The following is a 21,889-nucleotide window of genomic DNA, read 5'->3' as shown; positions in this document are numbered from 1 at the left end:
ATTGGTGATTAATTTCCCTCAGTATTGCCATGGAAACTGTATACGGGTACATATACATATACTAAATGATACATGTGATGCCAGCGGTCAGGAGACTGGTCTGCCGAAGCAACCATTCCTCATTGAGGGTTGTGAATACTGCAAGAGAGAAGGGCCTTCAGGCTTCCATCTTATCTTTCTGAGTAGAAATGGGGCAAGGGAACAGTTTGTCCTCGGTCCTAGGCTTCATATGTCCTTAGTCACATGATCCCCAGGACACATGATCCCAAGAAAGGGGCAAACAGGCCTCCCCATTTCCTGTCAGAAAAGTAGCAAGAAAAGGACCATGCCCCTCATTGTCCTTGCAGAGTTTCTGCAAGCAATGGGCCATTTGGGAGGAGAATTGCCTGATGGTATCTATGATTGCCAGCTGGGCTGGCTTGTGTCCCATATATCATTTAGCTAAACCAGCCTTTCTCAACTTTTTTACCATTGAGAAACCCCAGAAACATTCTTCAGGCTTTGAGAAACCCCAGAAGTGGCACGGTTGTGCAGAATATGGTTGGGAAGTATAGTTGTGGACACACCCACCTGAGGCCCTCTCCTTCCCACCCCCTCCAGGCCCATCTTTGGCCCAACATGTCCGTATATAGTCATATAACCTGATAAATGTTTAAAAATTTAAAAAAAATATTAAAATGAATAAATTCCCATGAATTCAAGAAACCCAGGGCTATCCCATGGTTTCAAGAAACCTTGGTTGAGAAAGCCTGAGCTAAACATTCAAATATCTTGTCTGTCCATATAGGGCATGCACACACATGTAGGACCAGACAACGCCAAATTTGCTCCCAAGCTGTAAACCTGAAGTTTAATTAATGGTTAATCCTCTGAAGACACGCTAATTTCCCAAATTAGCCCTGTTCTTGCATTACAGACAAAAAGATAGCTAATATAACTTACCAAGAGAGTGACTCATTTTGAAACAGTTGAAAGTTGCCTTGTATGTTGCGTAATCTTGGCTTTTGGGCTATATTACTTTGAGAAAGATTTTATAAAACGCAAATGTTGCAGTGGTTTGAAATGTGACAGGTCAGTTTGTTTAGCTTGTGTGAACTTCCTGAGGTAATCTGTAATCTTTAAAAAATTATTTTGTTCCTTATTGGGGTGAACTTTAGGGAAGCATGCTTTGTGTATAAACTGTAAGGGTAATTTTTTTTTTTTTGCTTTGCCTGCACAATTTAACGCCTATTTGTTGCTCCAGGCAGTTTGCTATTTAAAAAAAACATCCCCGGGAGAAGGGAGAGGGAGGCGGGTGCGAGGACAGGACACTGGAAGCGGAGATGGCGCTTCTTCACCTCTATACATTTCTTTAGTGTATGGCTTGCTGTTGCTCTCCTGTAGCTCGTGCTTTTTAGGCTACTTTATGCGATGGAGGATGTAGCTACCGGTTTGCTGCTTAGACACTGGATGTTGGCAACATCGTGCAAAACACCAAAAATATGGTGTCTTCATAAGGCAAGCATTTCACTATATTTATTGGGTGCGGAATGGCCCTGGCTATATTACTAAAGATGTAACGATATGTTACAAGAGGGCTCTGCAATGTTCCAGTGTATTTTTAAACCTTTAAAAATAGTCATAGGTAATCCAATTTGGACAGGGGTCATGGTACTAAGGAGGGGGATTTAACCTGAGTTATTTTTCCAGTAGAAATCTCCTATTAGCACCTATTGGATGAAGGAAATAGGTACAATAGTGGTAGCCTGACCTTGAGAATGATGCATTCAAAATAATAGTTATGAAGGGCCAACATTTTTCTAAGCACTGAAAAGTTTGGTCCTATGAAAGAAGTACAATATCACTGTGCAACTGTGAATAATGAATGTTGTGGTGAAAAAATATTGCTTGAATAGAGGCCTGTTTTAACAAACAGACATGTGTCATACTAAGTGGATAAATATATTATAGTTTATTACTATATTAAGGCTGCAGCGTATCTTTAAATCCATCTGTTTGTTTTTTTAATTCAAGAATTTAAGCCTGTCCTAACTCCCATGTTGTTTGAGCAGGGAGCCATGGCTCAGTGGTAGACTTTCCAAACATAAGGTCAAAGGCCTATCTTCCAGCATCTCCAGTTAACAGGATCAAGTAGTGGGTGATGTCAAAGATTTCCACCTCAGACCCTGGAGAGCCACTACAATCACATTAGGGAATGGTGACCTTGACATTGTTATAAGATGTGTGCTGACTCCATCTTGGCTAAATTCACTTGAAAGAAATGCTTTTTTTTGGCGGTTTGAAATGAGCAAAACCTTCACTCTGAGTTTTAAGGGAAGCGAACAGTCAGGAAGGGGGGGAGTCAGCTCAATTGCTTTCCAGACTTACCTCATTCCCCTTTCATACAAATGCTAATACAACTAGACAATGGGATTGTCAAACTCCACCCCCCAGCAGGAAACAGAGATTGGAAGGTATTCAGATACTTTTATTAGCATAAGATTTGATATACATAAAACAAAATTTAAAACAGAAACATATTCCTGGCATAGACATATGGACAACAGTAATATGGACAACAATAATAAAGCCTTATGTCGTACAGTCAATCTGCAGCAGTGCCACCACTGCCTTAGAATAGTGGTCCGCAACCTTTTTAAGGCTGCGGACCGGCGGCGGTGGGGAGGGCGATGTTGTGTCCATCTACCTTAAAGGGAGCTTGTGTGATAACAATGGACCAATGATCTGACTCCATATAAAGTAGAATCATAGAATCATAGAGTTGGAAGGGGCCATACAGGCCATCTAGTCCAACCTAGTCCCTGCTCAACGCAGGATCAGCCCTAAGCATCCTAAAGTAGTTTCATTAAACTTTTGGATTGCCTACTGAATTGAGGATCAGGCAGGTGAGACCTAGGTTCAAATGTCAGCTCCGGCATAAATTTCATGGCCTACCCTTGGGCCAGTTTTCATTTATCTTCTGGTTTCTAATGTCCACATATGGTTCCTTGGAAGAAGGATAACTAATGTGACAGAATTACATATCAAAGTGATGAGATATTTTTTAAAAGGAACCTGATTCATATTGCAAATGAGTGATGGAAGTACAATTTAATCCTGAAGAGGAAATATCAGTGTTCAGCTGGAGCTGGACTTTTGGATCTCTTCCATCAGAAAACAGAAGCTCTTAGGGAGAACAGAATTGTTGGCAGTGAGGATACAAATATTTCAGACTCGTCCTGTTTGACATAATGTTCAAGTGGCATTCCATGTCTGTTCGTGGAAGCTGCTATGGTTTCGTTTCAGTCAGCATGCCAGCTGCCACCTTGCATCCAAGCCAAATTTGCACAGCAAAAATAAAACACAAACAGATGCACTGTTTTGTGTTTTATGTTCCAATGAGTACATGAAGCAGGGCAATTCAACAGGATTCAACCTGTTTGGAATTTAATACTAAAAGAGCATCATCGATCAAGTATCTACTTTAGATGCCAGTGGGCGCAAACATGCCAGCATGGAGCTGCTGCGCCTGCGCGTTTGCACCTGTGCCTCCCACCCCTTCAGTGCAGTGCTCGCTGGCGGGCACAATGCACAGGCTCAGAGCTGCCGCACCTTGCATTTGCGCCCACGCTCCCCACATTGCAGGCAATGCTGCGGGGGGAGGGAGGTGCACCCACTGGCGCGCTGGTGCCCGCGCCTCCCTCCCCCCGCCACGGCCTGATACCAAGGGTCTCACGGCCCGGTACTGGGTCACAGCCCGGGGGTTGGGGAACATGACCTTAAAACACAGAAATACAGTCTTATTTTCCTAATGGGATGATAATGGAAATAATGAAAAAGGGGAAGGCACGTAAGAGGGTACCATGCCAGTGAAGTTGAAATGGCAAATGGCTTTCCATTCACCCCATGAACAAAAGAGGGAAAATTTTGCATTGCTCAATGTGGCAAAGAGGTCTGTGGCCAAGAATCCACAGTTCTCATAAAGTGGGAATAGGTATTGATTATATGGGGACCATTCATGGTTTTCCACTGGGACTCTGCTTTGCATATCTGCCATAACATTGTCCTGATCTGCTACATGTTAGGATGACTCAGGGGCTTTTTGCACGCCTTCAAAATAGCACAATGGTTGCCAATTGAAAACGCTACTGATTTGCCGTTTTGCACAACGTCGTCGACAATCTGCCACACACCTGAAACCAATCTGCAAAAAGCGCTTCCTTGTAGCGCTTTCAGGGAAATCCCCAAAAGTGGATTCACCCTCCGGAAAGCGATACAGTCCTGCAACCAATCTGCAACACTAGCGAAAAAGACCTGTGTGTTAACATTGTTGCGGTTTCTACAAAGTCCCTCCCCCTGGCTCTCTTCTCTGATCTTCCGGCGAAGCGATCGCCATTTTTTTTTCTCCGAGCGAGCGGGGATAAACGCACCAGCGAGCCTCTTTCTGTTTAGAGGCTTCCCTGGCTTCAGTCCCTCCCCTTTAGTCACTAAGCACAAACCACAGAAAAGCACGTTTGCTGAAGTATTTTCCCTTTATTTTTTTACACATTCATTCAGCCGAAAATCGGACCCGTGAGAGGGGGGGGGGGTTTCACTCGGAGGAAGCGTGGCAACGATCAAACGATCAAACGACAGCTCAAACACACCAGGCAGCTGGATGGGTCTCTCCATTGCAACGAATCTACCCAGATTCGTTGCTATGGGTCTGTTTTTTTTTTTTAAAAACCTTTCTTAAAGGGAAAGGGGCTGTTTGGGAGCATGCTAACGGCTGCCCATTGGCTGCTTGACGGCCAGGGGCGGGACGAGCTTGGCAATAGCGCTTCCTTTCTAGCGATTTCTGCCGAGACCGGAAGCCTGTGGGAAACGCTACAAAACGCAACTGGATTCCACCACAAAGGCAGGTATGCATAACGACGAATTCCACTACTTTAAATGCCGATTTTTCATTCAGTGACCAATTTGCAACAAAGATCCCGGTGCGTAAAGCCCCTCAATGTTTTATTGCCCAATGTCCAACAAGGCTGGCTTCCTTGCAAAGGTACAGAGAGCCTGTGCCTCCTTGTTTGGAGATATAATATTTTCTTGTCACATCATTAGTGGTGATAAGTACCTGCTTCCCTTTGATCATATCTGGAAAGGGGCAAGAGGTAACCTGATGGTCTTCATTTGCCATAAGTTGATACGTGTTTTAGATTTGTTCAGAAGCCAGCTACCCTAAGCAAGAGACCCATATAGTGACTTCCTCAATCTCCTAGGAAGGCATTTGTGAACACTTGAATGTCATGTGAGGAAGTGCCTAGAGGAATTCCTTGTTAAAGGAATCGCATCATGTAACCACCATATGGTAGAACTAAGAACAGTCCTGGGGGTAGATTGAGCCATTGAGGATCAGAATTGCTAGCAAACTTGTGTTTGAATCAGTTTTGGAGGACCCTCAAGTACAGTCTGACATGCTGGACGGCCACAGTGGTGGAGGACTTCAAACCCAACAAGGTCTGGATTTGCAGCACTTTTTGTAATCTGACCCTCCAAACCAAAAAAAAAAAAAAAAGAGTTTGGATGGCTCTAGCCCTTTGAGTAGGAAGATAGGATCTATTGAAGCAAGAGCCTAAGAACTCTGATAAATTCTACAGACTGACTGGGCTCTAAGCAGGACTTTCCCCACTTAATAATGGAACCCAAATCTTCTAAGGCGGTGGTCCCCAAATTGGCTGCAAAGGCGGCCGATTAGCTTGTGGCCCGGCAAGCTTCTTTTTGTGGGAGGGGTGAGAGGGAAGCAGGGCCGTGCATGCGCGTTTGCACCATGCGCGGTCGCAAACGCACATGCGTGGCACTCCATTCGTGCGTGCGAGTGCCGCACATGCGCGTTTGCGGCCGCCCTCCCCACCGCCGACGGTCCGCAGCCTTTAAAAGGTTGTGGACCACTGTTCTAAGGCACTGGTGGCCAGATGGGCAACAAAGAGCCAGTCATCTAGATATGGGTAGATACAGCGAGTCAGATACACCACCACCTTTGCAATGCATTTTGTAAAGACTCTGAGTGACCTAAGCTGAAAGACAATACAGTGCACTCATAAGAGGAATTGTTACAGTTGAACCTGAGGAACTTCCTGCATGCCACATAAATCATAACATTGAAATATGCATCCTTAAGGTCAAGGACTGCAAACCACATTAGGTAGTGGTAACATATGTTAGGGACAACATTCTAAATTTGGACAGCGCTGCCAGGATCAACACTGCTGATGATGTGCAAACCTGTTTCGATGCTTTTCCATCACTTGCTCCATAGAGGTGAGAAATGTCTCCCACAAAGCCTCCTGGAACCTGCAGACTCTATCCTGCCTTGCACTGGGCATAAACAGCCAGCATGCTTGGCATGAGGAAGCATTATGCCCTTCACCTAAATGAAGGAGACACTCGGAGTGTTTGTGGTTTGAGTCCATTTTCATGCTGCATCGACGTCAGTCCTTAAATAAGACTGAATCCCTGACTTTCAGAAATAATTTTTTAAAAATACCTGAAGAGTTGGAAGGTGAAGCACCTGCTCACTATGGCAGCAAAGAAAAAGCTGAGGGCACATGAATGTTTAGGCAGGAAGATTCCTGCTCTTGGCTGAAGACAAAGGGGAAGGGGAGCCTACTGAAGCTTCCTGAAACTGTTGGAAACTTGCAAAATGCAGCGGGCCTAAGCATGCAGAGTCCCGTGTGTGCCTGCTGTTACGTCTGAGAGTTCAAAGGAAGCAAGGAAATTGGGAGTTCAATCATCTCTTTAATAGGACCTTAGCATGGCGGTACAAGAGCCAAACTGAATCAACAGAGCCCCTCCCCACAAAAACCCCAACACAGGCAGACAATGGGTCTTCCCGCTAGCGCGCACTATTGGTCAGTTTTAGGTTTTAATTTATTGGGCCCAACAGATGGGATCTAATGGAACATTGGTCAATTACATGTTTGTAATTGGACCTCAAGCTTGGTCGCTGGCAGATCCACAAACACAACATCTGCACAGTAGATGTAGCAATGAACCAACTGGGTTTTTCATTTTGGAAAGTAGGAAAATAAGATATCTCAATTTCTGGACAGAATTTCCAGAGGTCAGAGAAACCAGATGCTGAGCTGCATTACCTCTTTCTGAAACTGTCCTCGCCGTAGCATAGAAGAAAAACAACAGCCTTGTGAATAATTGAGGGAGCATTCTGAACAATAGGTCCCTATATCTTCTTCAGAACAGTTCTTCCACTGAACTATAGATGGCTTCAGATGTCAGATGTAAATGGCTTCAGAACAATTATACACATGAATGGCCATCATCAGAAAGGAGGCAGGATTTAAGGGGAAAGAACCACAGCTATTGTATTGTTCTGCCAATGTTATGCAAAATCTGTTTGTATCATGGCCTTGGCACCTGAGCTGTGGAGATAGCGACATTTATTTCAAGCAAAATCACTCCCTTGTTGATGAAAAAGAGACCACGATCACATTGCATCTTGATACTGAAATTCAAAAGGGAGCTCACATCATCCTGAAAACATATGCTATATTTACTCAAAAGGAAGATGATACTAAGTGTAAGATTTCCATCCAAAACTCAGGGACTACAATTTTTTTTTACTGCTCAACTTGCCTGTAAATTGTATTTGAATTTAAGATTATTTCTTTTTCTTAATGGCACGCCTAGTCTTTAGGGGAGGGGGGGTGTTTCACTTCCAAGGTTGTTGTTCTTACATACTAACCTTACAGAACTGTCAATGAGTCCTCTGAATCCAAACTTGTAGTGGTGATGAGAAATTTTTGTTCAAGAACATTAGTTGCCCTCACAGAACAATATTAGGATTCCCTGGAGAGAGGGAATGACACAATTATGTGGTAGAGCTATAGTGGGAAATATTTTCTTGCCCTAAACATTCATTTGTGTTTGCCTGTAGAAAACATTTTGAGTAGACCAGCTTGGCGTAATGGTTAGGGGTGCGGATTTCTAGTCTGGTGAGCCGAGTTTGATTCCGCGCTCCCCCACATGCAACCAGCTGGGTGACCTTGGGCTCCCCACAGAGGAAAGGGAAAGCGATTGTAAGCCACTGAGACTCCTTCAGGTAGAGAAAAGCGGCGTATAAGAACCAACTCTTCTTTGTCTTCTAAGAGACTTTCTGCTCCTTTGAGCATACTTCCTCTCTGATTGCCTCCGGAGCAGAAGAATGACTTCAGACAGCAGCTAGAACAATTAATTAGATCTCCTCTTTCTATACAAAGTTGTTTCTTTCTTCCAAAAGCACCCCCCCACACACACACACACACACACACAAACAAACACATATCATTTTATTCCTTTTAAGCAGCCTGGTGCTGCACTCCTTCACATACCCAAGGGACTGCCTCTCCCAATAAGTTCCCCAGAGATCACAGTACTTTGTAAACACCAACTTGTTAGTAATCCCTGGTCCCAAAAATGTCCACCTGCCCTCAACCAGAGCCAGGATATTTAGGGGTTGGGGAGAGAGGTATTGGTGTTATCTGTATTGTTTATTTTAAACCACTCTGCACCCACTTGCAGGGAGAGACAGTATGTCATTTGAATAAATAAATAACATTAAAATATTCAAACTCTGCCAATACCTACCAGCCCTTAGAGAGCATATTATTTTGCTGCTAAAGTTTGGAATCAAGGGGCGATTCCACACCAGCGACGCCATTCCAGGCTGCTGCAGGTACATTGCTGTGGCGCTGCATGTGCCACAGCATCCAGCATCCTCATGGAGGGCACATTTCAGCACCAGATCATCTCCAGCACTGAAATGTGTCCCGCAGGGCAGGGGTAGTCAACCTGTGGTCCTCCAGATCTTCATGGACTACAATTCCCATGAGGGGACACATTACAGTGGGACACCCTTGGGAAACACAGAAGAGTCCCCATGGGAAACACGGTGGCATAGGGTGAGGGGTGTTGCAGTTTGCTGGATGGTGGGATTGCATTCTACGCAATCCCACCTTCCTGCACACTAAACAAATAATGCCCTGGTCCGCCCTGCGGCACCTAGATGCACCACAAAGCCATCCAGGACATTGTTTGTCCCCTGCAGACCTCTGTAGGGCGGGGAGGGGCTGGACTTGGGAGGCCCAGCTCTTCCCATCCTAACAGTCCTGCTGGAGGACCAGCCCTACTGGCCCCCACAGTGCTGGAAGAATCTGTGTTCCTTAAGTGCATGGCCCGATCCACGCCAAGCTCAGCAGGGCAACGGCCTGGTGGCTGCATCATATAGACACAGGAATTAGCCCCAGGTCCATATAGACGCCACCTCAGCCTTTACCACTCGTGTGAAATCGGCCAAAGTTTCACACAAGAACACATGATTATTTGGGGGAACGTTCATATGCAAATTGCAAATAAAGCAATTATATTGTACAATTCTTTATAAAAGAAAGACTCATTAAATACCTTTTCATTTTCTGGCCTCTCATGTGGCCTAAGGGCTGTGTTTCTGAATCACAAGCTATTTTTAAAACCTAGGGCCTTGCCCCATTTAGCAGAAGCTTAATGTGTGAAAATGGGCAGCTGAATCCTCCTCTGACACACAGGTTAATAACAGCCTGGTAAATAATACAGGAGCTAGACAGTTTTTCTCCAGGCTATTGGCAACCCTATTTTTAAACAGGCAGGACTGTGTCCCAGTATCCAGATACAGAAAACCAGAGAATACAAAGCCAAAAAAGAAAAGTAATTTAAAACCTTTTTTAACATTTCAAAAATCCTGGTTTCGTTAATCAATATATCCTTATCCATGGTTCCTCTATATATTTGTGAAACAGCCTGAGGGGAGGAACATGTCCGGCTGTCCAAGTTGGAATAGGTCCAATCACCCTGATTGGTCCTGCCCCTATGTCTCCCTCCCTCCCTGGATGCTAGCCATGTTCCTCCCAGCCACGCCAGAGACAGAGAGAGAGACACACAGAGCCCTGCCAGACCGAACACAAGTCCTCATTCCCTCCTATCGCTCCTGCCACGAGGGAAGCGGAGAGAGACACAGAGAGAGCTGCCCCAAGCTGCTGACCAGCTCTGCTTCTCTCCTAAGAATGAGCTCTAATTACCTGCTATGGCTCCTGCTGTGAGGCACAGAGACACACAGCGACAGGGAGAGAGAGACATAGAGAGAGATCTGCACCTCCTGGTGTCCCCTGGGTCCTAGCGCCCATTGTATTCCTGCTTGCAACGGGCTTTCTTGATAGTATTAATATAACACTCAAAAGCTCACTCAAAATTGGTCCTATGTCAGGAAACAGACTCAAAAGAACAATGCAATCGCATTCTATCATGATCAGACAAACAGGAATTGGCCATGCTAGAGCCATAACTAATGTCATATCTTGAGGAAGAGTGAGGGCAGGACTTCCCTGATATTCAGGAGGGTACATAATCCCTCCTGAATATCAGGAACACCAGGATGCTACCTGTCCCTGTCTCCTTCATTGGATTTTCTCTCCAAATCGCAGAGTTTAAGTATGAATGCCAGTAAGGGGGGCGGGGGGAGTCAGTTGTGGCATGGCATGGGGGTCCAGGATGTCTTTGCAGCTCCTACCCCTTCCAGCCTACATGGGGCAAAGCCACCAAAGTAGTAGTAAAGGCAGGAGAGGGAATAAAAGTAGGGTGACGGGTGCGGGTGGTGCTGTCACTTTCAAGAGCCACGTCAGGGAGGCGTGGCCAGGTGACATCACTTCTGGGGGTCCTCAAAGCCTGAAAATTTATTTCAGGGGCCCCTCCACAGTCAAAAGGTTGAAAAGGGCTGCTGTAGAGAACTGAATGTGAACATAAGATCCAAGGTGTGACCAAAACAGAGTTGGTATCCCCAGAAGTGAACAAGAAAGATGCTATGGCCCATTTAAGACACAGAAACCGTTGCTATATCCCTATAGCGTCTATATCCCACCTCTGTTGGAATAAGGGTTTGAGGTTAGGGTTGCCAGCTGTGGAGTGGGAAATTCCTGGAGACTTTCTGAGTGGAGTCTGAAGAGGTTTGGGGAGGAGAGAGACTTCAATGTGGCATAATGCCAACGAGTCTCCTTCTCAAGAGACCCTTTCATCCAGGGGAACTGGCCTGTGTTACCTGAGATCAGTTCTAACAGCAGGAGATCTCCAGCCCACACCTGGAAGTTGCCAAACCCACTTGGGTCGCCTGACAGGTTTCTCCTAGGAGCTTGAAACTGTGCCCTCTGTGCCATCCCTTGCCATCCTCTCTGTCAGATGGCTGTCCAGCCTCTATATAAAAATTTCTCCCTCTTTGGAAATCTTTAAACAGAGTCTGGATAGCCAACTGATGGAGAGGCTGATTCTGTGATGGTTCAAGAGGGTGGCAGGTTAGAGTGGATGAGCGATAGGGTTGTGAGTGTCCTGCATAGTGCAGGGGGTTGGTCTAGATGACCCACGAGGTCCCTTCTATGATTCTAAGGAGACTGACAGGCCTCTTTGCACATTAGTCTATAGCAGGGATTCCCAGCTGATGTACCACAGCACATTGGTGTGTCACAGGAGCTTCCGCAGGGATTAAAAAAAAATTCAAATTAAGATTTCCTCCCTTATATGGGCAGGTTGACCCGCCCCCCTTCCCAAAGTGACCAAAGATGGGCCTGAGGAGGGGGGAGGCAGCCATTTTAAACCTTTGTCTGCCAGGCCGCCTCTCATTTGGAGTAGATCTGTATCAGTGGCAGCTCAACAAACAAGGTGAGTGTTTTTGGTTTAACTTGGCAGGGGATAAGGAGTGACAGAAGGGCCTGCCTTGGCCTAGCAGTCCTGTAGTTTGCACTGTGAATGATTGCTAAGCTGTGGGAGGCCCCCCGGTGAGCTCTGAAAACTAGGGGGTAGCAAAGGGGCTTGCCCCAGCCTAGCGCCCAGACATGGACCAGCACTAGGCTGAGCCAGGCCCTGGTGAGCTCTGGGGCTTGGGTGGTGGCTGAGGGCCCCGGCTGGGCTGCCAGGCACTAGGGGGTTGGGATATGGCAGAGGAGCCTGCCAGGGAGGTGTGCCACTTCTGGGGGTGAGGCAAGGAGGTGTGGCAGATGACATCACTTCTGCTGTGCCTTGAAGCCTGTAACATTCTTCAGGGGAGCCTCCATGGTCATAAAGTTGTAAAAGACGGGTATATAATATGTGCCAAAATGTTATGAAGCCATCTTTTTTCAAGCACATGAAAACTTATACGCAGGATAAAAGTTCATTGGTCTAACAGGTACCGCTGGACTCAAACTTTGTTCTGCTTCTTTAGACCAAAGCGGATACCCTCCCAAATCTATCTTAAAGGCGGAAACAGATATTAATGGAGCATACAGTTCCCAGCTCCAAACTTGTGTTGAGAATCCCAAACAATTTTTTATTTTCCCCTAAATTCCCAAAGGCCACAACTGCCTGGGTCTGCACAGGCACAAACACACATACATTGCCAGTACGCTGAGAGGTCTCCAGTTCTCCTCCCTGTTTGTTGTTCTTCTTGAATTTCTTCTAATCACTATCTCCTAGCAAATTATAAATGTCCTAAATCAACCCTACAGTTTCCCATTAGAAAGCTTTTATCACATTCTCATTGCTCAAATATGCTGCAGCACTATCATGTTAATTGCCAGTTTGAAAGCATCTCTCCCTCTGTCCCTTCCATTTGTCAGGCAACCAACTGCTGTATTGTATTTGGCACTGCTGTTGCCAACTTTCTGAGAGCACAGAAACACTGCCCGCACCCTAAACAGGACTGTTTACACACTGGGAACTTCACTGCCCCAGCTCCCGTGCAGGAGCACAAATTGGGGGCAGATGTTGGCACACCGGGCCAAATGCTCCCCCATGTGGGTGCAGGAAGAGATGGGGCAACCTGCCACGGCTAATGCTCCAGCCTGCAGCTTGGCATGGAACCTCCAGTGCGTAAACGGTCCATGATTCTGGCCTCTACTAGAACGCAAGTTGTGACCCTAATTTAGTGCTGTTGGCTTTTCTCATCAGAACCTCTTTGAAGATTGAAATGACCAAAAAGAGCTAATACTTAAGATGTGCAATGCTTTTGAATTTTCAAAGTGCTTCACATAGAATAGATGAGTATTCTTTTGTATGTATAATGGGGAGGTGGGAGTTAAGAGTGAGCTTGGTTTGTCTCGCTTTGCCTAAGAGGGTAGTCATGTTGGTTCAAACCAATGGTCCATCTAATCCAGCATCCTGTATCACCCAATGACCCTGTAGGCCTGCAAGTTGGGAGCAAAATATGTTCTGTCCCTTTAATAGGGGCTTAATGGGCTGTGATGTGATTTACCTTCTTGCCATAATGAGCTTAAGTTGCCCATTTTTACCCATTAAAGTTTTTATATAGGGCACGGAGGCCAAAACCTTACTATGTTGTTGCCATTATTATTATTATTGTTGTTGTTAATTAGATTTGTTACTCGCCTCTCCCTGGAAGCTCGAGGCAAGTTACAACATATAAAACCCCAGTAAAACCGTGCAATAAAATCCATTAAAAAAGAATACAATATAATAAACAGAATAAAACAGTAACACAGATGTAGCAAAAACTCCAATCTCATCTATACTTCCCCAAGATAACCCATTCTAGAGGGGTGGTGGGAGACAGAGGGTGCCGATTACACTTCACTACTGCCGCTATAAGGGGGCCCTTGAGCTCTGATAAAAGCCCTAGAGCAGGGATTCCCATCAAAGGGCCCGTGGACGCCTGGGGTCTCTGGGAGTTCTGTAGAGGCGTGGTATGGTGGGGTCTGGGCTATTTTCTCAGCTCCTACTCTTCTTTTCAGTCTATATGAGGCAGAGTCGCCATAGTAGTAGGAAAAGTGGGGAGAGGGAGCTAAGGGTGTGGGGAGTGATGTCACTTCCAGGGGTGTGGTCAGCTGACATCACTTCCAGGGCTCTACAAAATCTGAAAAATTACTTCGGGCTGAAATAATTTGGTGAAAAGGTTGAAAAAGGCTGCCCTTGAGGAAAACTGTGGCAGAGTTTCACATCTGTAACCAACTAGAGGAGATGGTGTCCCTGGGTTCAACTTGTGAATGCCTTCCCATTCTGCAGGGGGTTGGACTAGATGTCCCTGAAGATCCTTTCCAACTGGTTGGCCACAGTGTGAAACAGTTTGCTGAACTAGATATACAGTAGGGCTTTTATTATGTCCTCTCACTGAGAGAAAGAAAGGGAGAGATATCAAGACTAACATAATGGGTGAATCCAAGGGTCATTTTACTTGTCTATTCCCCCTCCTACACCCACGTTGTTCTTGTGCAGCCTTTGTTGCCTGTGAGTTTCGTAGGCTGTAGCAGTAAGCAGGTGGGAAAGTTCATTCTGTGGAAAGAACTGCTTTCTGTTTGTAGATACTTGGATCCAGACCAATAAATATCTTTTAGAGAGACATGGGAGAATGGTGAAATATTCTCATACTAGAAGTCAATTCATTATAGCTACTTTCAATCTCTTTTATAAAAGGGTCCCCAGGCTTCTTCTCTTTCCTCTTGCAAGCTCCTACCTTGAGTTCCCAGGCATTTCCCCTCAAGCATGCTTGATGCTGCACAAGAAGTGGATGGCCAAGTACTGACAGGTCTCAAGGGTCACAGTTTCCCAGGTGGCCTTGACAGTGCTATCCAGCCCCAGAACATCCTTCAGGTGAAGCATGTGAACCAGGGAGATGATGCCCTTGGCTCATTCCACATGTGTAGGATAAATGAAATCAAATTTATTTTAATACAGCACTGTGGCCAGATAAAACAAATACATGTGTAGGATAATGCACTTTCAGTTTACTTTTGCAGCTGAATTTTCCTGTGCTGAACAGGAAAATCTACTTCTAAAGTGCATTGAAAGTGCATTAACTAATGTGTGTGGAATGGGCCCTTGAAACACACAGCCTTTAGGATGCTTAGGGCTAATCCTGTGTTGAGCAGGGGGTTGGACTAGATGGCCTGTATGGCCCCTTCCAACTCTATGATTCTATGATTCTACTGCTGCCAGCATGTTGATGCCGGTGTCTGTGACCATTCAGCACGCAAAGCAGAACTACTCTATAGTCAAGTGGCAGAACTGTCCCCTCCTGGGGCCTGGGCCACGCTGCTCCAAAGGTCTGCCATGAAGTGCCTGGTTCTGCCTCAAGCCCTGGAAAGCAGAGCCTTGACTATGGCCATTGCAGTCAGCAATATAGACTTCCACTGTGCAAAGATGAGCTCTACTTTCATTTGGGGATCTGACTGTCCTGATTCACAGGATTGCAACATACTGCCATAAAACATACTGCTGTAAATGACAGGAAAACATAGAAGAAACTCCTTCTGAGCCCTAGACACCAGACATGACTTTTGCCACAAGTTGGGCCAGGTTACTCCTGACTAAAGTGTCAATTGTCCCACTTTTGCACCTGGCAAATTGTAGAAATTAATATATATATATATATATATATATATATATATATATATATATATATATATATATATATATATATATATATATATATATATATATATATATAACAATACTATTTTTGCGTTCTATGCGTTCTTTGAAAAATTTTGTTGCTCCATATAGACCAAATTTTTAATCAAGCCCCCCCGATCAATGGTGTCCTGCTTTACCAATGTTAAAATCTGGCCACCTTACTCCTGACCCAAGTCTCATACTCTGAAAACCAGGCAGCAGCAGCTGCTGAGAACTAAGTGCCTACCTGCAGCAAAGGGAGGAGGCTGATGTTGGGGCCTTATTTATTCGTGAATTCAACCAAAGACCTTGAGGAAAGTTTGAAAGCTCTGAACTCTCAAATAAGGTTTCAACCCCCATAAAATATACCCCCTCACATTCAGGGGACTCTCCTCTTCAAGAAGACATGTGCTGTTCCCTTTGCTTGCATAAGGAATTAAGGAACCAACTTCAGCCTCCTAGGAGAGGCCCAGTTGAGACTGGGATTACAATTCAATCTTTCACCCCATTTTTTCTGACCTGAAATAGACCCAGGAGGGTTATGTATCCCATTGGGGTCAATATTTAGTGCATATGCAGACCTCCAATTGGACAAATAATGCCCCAAGGAATGCTCTCCCCAAGCACCAGGGTCCCAATCAGAATAAGGCCCCTGCAGTGCTTGAGAATTTAGTTTGGCTTTGAGAGCTGGGTTTGGTGGAATCATAGAGTTGGAAAGGATATCCAGGGTCATCTAGTCCAACCCTCTGCACAATGCAGGAACTCACAAATAGCTGCCCACCCACAGTGACCTCAGTTCCATGTCCAAGTGACCTCTCCCCCCCAATATCAAAATCTCCAGAATCCAGCCTGGCCTGGATGGAAATTCACCTACCATCTCACAATGGCGATCAGCAATTCCCTGGGGATGGAAGGAAGATCCACGAGAGATAAACACTGACAACTACCTTTCCCAGGAACGCAAGATGTGCTTGTCCACATCCTTTTTGAAATGATTCCATCAGAACTCCAGGTTCTACCTGAAGGCTGGCAGCCCTGTTCAGAAAAGATGCTAATTAGCAATTTGATGACAGCCTGCACACAACGCTAACATCAGCACCCTTTTGGAACATTCTTAGCATTTATTACATAATTAGTAATTTTCCCAGTTAGCCTTCAGATGATCTGAGTAACATCTAATAATGGATTTTTTTTAACTGCTAAAGATGTTCTTCTTTGAGACAGCCTGCTAATTAGTTTCCTATTTTTATTGCTGCTCAAAGTTAAAAATTGCTTTGCCCTTTCTGTTAGCAACTCATCTTTCTACTTGTCACTTGATTTCAGCTTTCGGGAATCAGAACTTGGACTTCTTTGGTTGGCAACTGGGTAACACATTGGAGCGACTCCCCTGATGCCAATCATGATATGCCTTATGGGAAGGCCCAACAGTTTAAGAATGGAGTCCATGACAAAGATTGGAAGTTAAGGCTCAGCTTAAGGGTGTTAGGGCTTGGTCTATAATAGTATGTTTCTATCCGTTTCTGTGGCCCAATTCTTTGTCTTGGCACAAAGGTAAGCAGAACTGAATATAAAATATTTACATTTTTAAAAAATGCATGCTCAGTAAAATCATTCCCCCCCCCCATTTTATTTGGCAATTTTCTAATTTTGGTGTGACTGTATAAAACAGGTGTGGCCAAACTGTGGCTCTTCAGATGTCCATGGACTACAATTCCCATGAGCCCCTGTCACCCCTAGTATAGAAGATGCTTATGTAAGATGCCATTGTCTTACACTACTGATACTTTCCCTTCATAGGTTTGCCAGCTTTGGGCTGGGAGATACCTGATTTGGAGTGGGCGGAGCCTGGGGAGGGCAGGATTTGGGGGAGGAAGGGACCTCAGCAGACTATTAAATCATGAAGTCCACCTTGTAAAGCGACTGTTTTCTCCAGAGAAACTTATCTTGTTCACCTGGAGATCAGTAATAATAGCAGAAGATCCCCAGATGTAAAGAAGAAGAAAACATTGTGAGATATAGAGTGATCTAGTGGTAGTTACCTGCTTACTGATAGAAAAACTTCAAATATCAATGAAAAGACTAAGTTTACATTATTTAATACAAAACCATGTAAATTTAGTCTTTTAATTGATATTTGAAAAATTTCCATCAGTATACAGGTGACTACGAGTTGATTACTGTGTTTCTCACAGAGTTTTCTTGTTGTTGTTTGCACCGTCCACCTCTGTGACCTCTTTTGCTTCCATCTGGGGCCTCCATATGACCCTAATCCAAACCAAATATCATAACAAAACAAAATCACTCCTCTGGCTGTTACCATGCGTATATAATAATGAAAAATCTGCATGTCCATCTGTCTATTTGTGGAAGGCATAACTCAGCAGGAACACTAGGCATTTCAAAATTGGCCACCAGCTTCAGAAGGATCATGGGACTTCTAGGGTCAAAAATGAAATAAATTGGAATATCTTGGCTGGGGTTATCTCCAGATCCCACCCCTCAATGCTATTTGCAATGACTGTTTTAATTTTTAAAAATTTCCTTGAATTTCAGACTGATAGGTAAGCTTGTGTGGATGTTAAAATCCAGATCTCCACTCTGCCGCAGAAGCTAGCTGGGTGACCTTCCAGCTACTAGTGTGCATCTGTGCTTCCATACATGGAGAGGCAGCAGTCATAATAACTAAAATATTGGGATGAATTTCTAGATGGAGGACATTTCTCCACAAGGCTATTTTAAATTGCAACCAGAGGTAGTTTTTTTCATCTCTTAAATAGTTTGTTAATAATTTAAAAATAATTTAAAAACCTGTTAAAAAAAACCTTACACATGTCACATATAGGATATGTTTCTATTCCAAGCCACTAAGAGGTATGGTGGCAGCTTCAAGGTGCAAAAACATACTTTGACATAGGGCAGAATATTGGCATAGATTTCCCTTTTAGAAGACTGAATAACTCACTCGGGTTCTATGTAATACCCCCTGACGTTTCGTGTAAACCACCCTGAGCCACATGGGAGGGCGGTATAAAAATCTAAGAAAATAAATTAACACTCAGATAGACAGACAAAACCAAACCCAAATGAACAAAATATGAAAGTTAGGCTAGAGTGAGGGAGAAAGGAAAAGACTCCTGGCAGCATCAGAAACCCTAACACAAGTGTGGAGTTTGTGCATGAGGTTGTCTTGGGAGCCTCAAAGACTCAACAAAAACCTGCCCAGACAATGTGACCAGGAGCCTCACTACAAAATAAGTTTTTCAGCAAGCACACTTTATCAAATGAACTGAGTTAATAAGCATGTGAGCTGAGTTTTCGAGTCCCTTCTTGTCAGAAATGTATACACTAGTAGCCAACAAGTGTAAGGGAATCTGTTCAACATGCAATTTGCATCCAAGTACACAGCGCCATCTGCTGGCTTTCTTAAACAGCTGGCAAGAGCAACCGTAGAATTCTTTCTTCTCTCTGCAGCCTCTTTTCTAGAGCTCATATTCTATTGCCCTGGTCCAAAGACGGTAATTCTTTTCAGCTTCATACTTAATGAGAGGCATGTAGGCTCATTCTTTGTGGGTGGCTAGAAGATGTGTGCCATTTTTTCTATAGTGCAACTGGATCTTCAGCACTTCTTATAATCAAAATCCCCAAACAAATCTAATGCATCGATCGATGTCTACTATAGAACTCATTTGACTTACGGTAACATTCTTCATTAAAGAATCATGAGTAAACTTAGCAGTCATGGGATAGGATAGCTGACCCTCTTATGGTTAAAAGACAGGAAAGAAGCAGTAGGAATAAGACAGGTTTTGCAATGGAGGGGAGTGATCAGTGGGCCCTTCAAGGTTTTGCACTACAACTGGCACTATTTAACTTGTTCATCAATGATCTGGAATTGGGAGCAGGCAATTTAGTGGCCACATTTGTGGATGGTACAAGATTCCTCAGGATGGTAAAATCAAATATGATGGTGAAGGGCTCCTGAAGGATTTCTCTACAACATCTTGGCAAAATTAGGGAAATGTAAAGTCATGCATGTCACAAGCCTGTCCTGGGGTAGTGTGTTTACATGTCAGAAATTTGCCTGCACGTAATAGTGTGGTCTTCTTCATGCCAGGGGCGTTGACTTTTCAATTTCCCGTGCAAGGGGCTGGGGCTGGGCCAGGAGCCCAGTGACATCATAGGGAGGAGCCAGTGACATTGCAGGAAGGGGCCTATGGGGGTGGGGCTGTGAGGGATTTAGGGTGGGAAAATGTACAGAGTTCAGAGTACTAGTAGCTATCATCTCACTTTAAACTCATACCCTGTGAGTACAAGCATATTTTGAGGCAATTCAGAACAGTGCCCATAGTCATGACTCCAAAAAAACCCACATAGCTATAACTTGCTTTCTTAGCACACTGTTTTAAAAGTCCACTTTAAAAACATAAATACTTGTCTCTTTGTTTTTTTCCTCTCACTATTAGATCAGTATAAGTGATTCCAAATAGGAATGTATAACACCTTAACTGCGCAAAAGAATACTTAACATATAATCTGGCCAGCAGCTCCATATCTTATGGAGATGCTCATCTGTATCTTACTTTAAAAAATGTAAATAGCTAATTTGTGTTCTTAATCAAAAGTTAAAGCTGTATTTCAGCTATCTGAAGGTGATTTGCTGAAGCCAAATGTGTTTTACAAGCTGAATCTAGAAAGCAAAAATTAACTATGCACTATCTTTTTACTGGCCTACATCACATCAGCTCCTGCTGTTGTAGTTCAAAGGGAGCAGCTTTGTCATTGTTTGCCGCTTGCATTCAATGAAAGAGTAATTAGCTTTTTACCGGTCAGACAGCAAAAAGCTCGCCAAAGATGATGTGTCTTTCAGGCAATGTAAAACATGCTGCTACAGGACACCGCATGCATGCTAGAACTTGTTATAATTGTGACCATTTCTTCACAAGACCAACCTCCTGCATCGGTGTTCTTAATGATTTGGATAATGCAGGCTTTCTCAACAAAGCTTTTGTGAAACCCTGGGGTTTCTTGATTGCCCTGGAAGGGTTTTCCGAATGATTGGGAGTTGATTTTTTTTTTTACATTTGTTAAACATTTATCAGATGATATGCCTATATATGGTCATGTTGACCCTCCCAAAATGGTCAGTGATGGACCTGGAGAGGGTGGAAAGAGGAGGGGCTCTGGGTGGGGATGTACACAACTATGCTTCCCAACCATATTCTGCATGATCATTCCAATGCTGGGGTTTCTTGAAGCCTGAAGAATGTTTAAGGGGTTTCTCAATATTTAAAAACTTGAAAAAGTCTGGGATAATGCAAAATGTTCTGCATAATAATTTGCTTCTTCAGGTATACATCCAAATTCCACACCCCTTTGTCTCATGTTTTCTGAACCCTTCCCTATAGCAATTTCCCCTTTGGATTATGACTTGTAGCTTCCAAGTGAGGAATTCACTAATTCAGAATTGTTTTCCCATACCTCTGCCATTTTGTGTCATGAATGTTCCTGTATTCACCCTGCATACTGCCCTCCTGCTCCCATCAGCTTCCACCTTTTTAAAAAATATAGTGTTGCTGGCTATAAATATATTATTTATAACAGATTAGAGTGGCGGCTTCTAATCTGATGAGCCAGATTTGATTCCCCACATCTCCACCTACGGTCAGCTGGGTGACTTTGGCCTTTTCACAGTCCTGATAGTTCTGTTCTCACTGAGCAATCCCATCAGAGCTCTCTCAGTCTCATCTAGCTCGCAGTGTGTCTGTTGTGGAGAGAGGAAGGGAAGGCCATTATAAGCCACTTTGAGACTCCTGGTACAGAAAAGCAGCATATAAAAACAACTTCTTCTTCAAATCACACAGCTCATTTCCCCTGAGAATTACTGCTTTGCATGATGGGTTTTATGACAGCTGCGAAGAATGCTTCCTTGTTTTGCTCAGTCAGGGTCCTGCCCGCACAAAAATGAAACTAATTTATTAATTTAACAGCCGAGAGGTCCAAGAACCCTATGCAGAATCACAGTCCTCCATCACAGATCGTCCACCTGAGCCCATCCCCTGACGAATATGGGGTAAATGGGTCTAAGCTGATTGACAGACCAGCCAGGACAACGAGCTGACAAATTCCTCAAAACCCAAAGAATGGATAGCCAAACTGTGATGATGGTAGTGTTTTAGTCCATGGACATCTGGACAGCCACACTTCCCTCCCTCCCCCTCCCATACAGAGAGGGTAAATGGTGAGCAAATAGGAGGGGACGAAAGTGGCGTGTATTTTTTAAATAAAATCAAAGTCCAGTAGCACTTTTAAGACCAACAAAGATTTATTCTTTGTTGGTCTTAAAGGTGCTACTGGACTCTGGTTTTATTGCGCTACTTCAGACCAACACGGCTACTCATTTGAATCTGTATTTTTTTTGTCATTGTTGCCCCCTACTTCGTCTTTCTCTAGGATAAAAACAGTAAGTATAGAACATTAA

This window comes from Paroedura picta, chromosome 1 (assembly GCF_049243985.1).
Source record: "Paroedura picta isolate Pp20150507F chromosome 1, Ppicta_v3.0, whole genome shotgun sequence".
Taxonomy (NCBI): domain Eukaryota; kingdom Metazoa; phylum Chordata; class Lepidosauria; order Squamata; family Gekkonidae; genus Paroedura; species Paroedura picta.
This window is presented reverse-complemented; position numbering follows the sequence as displayed.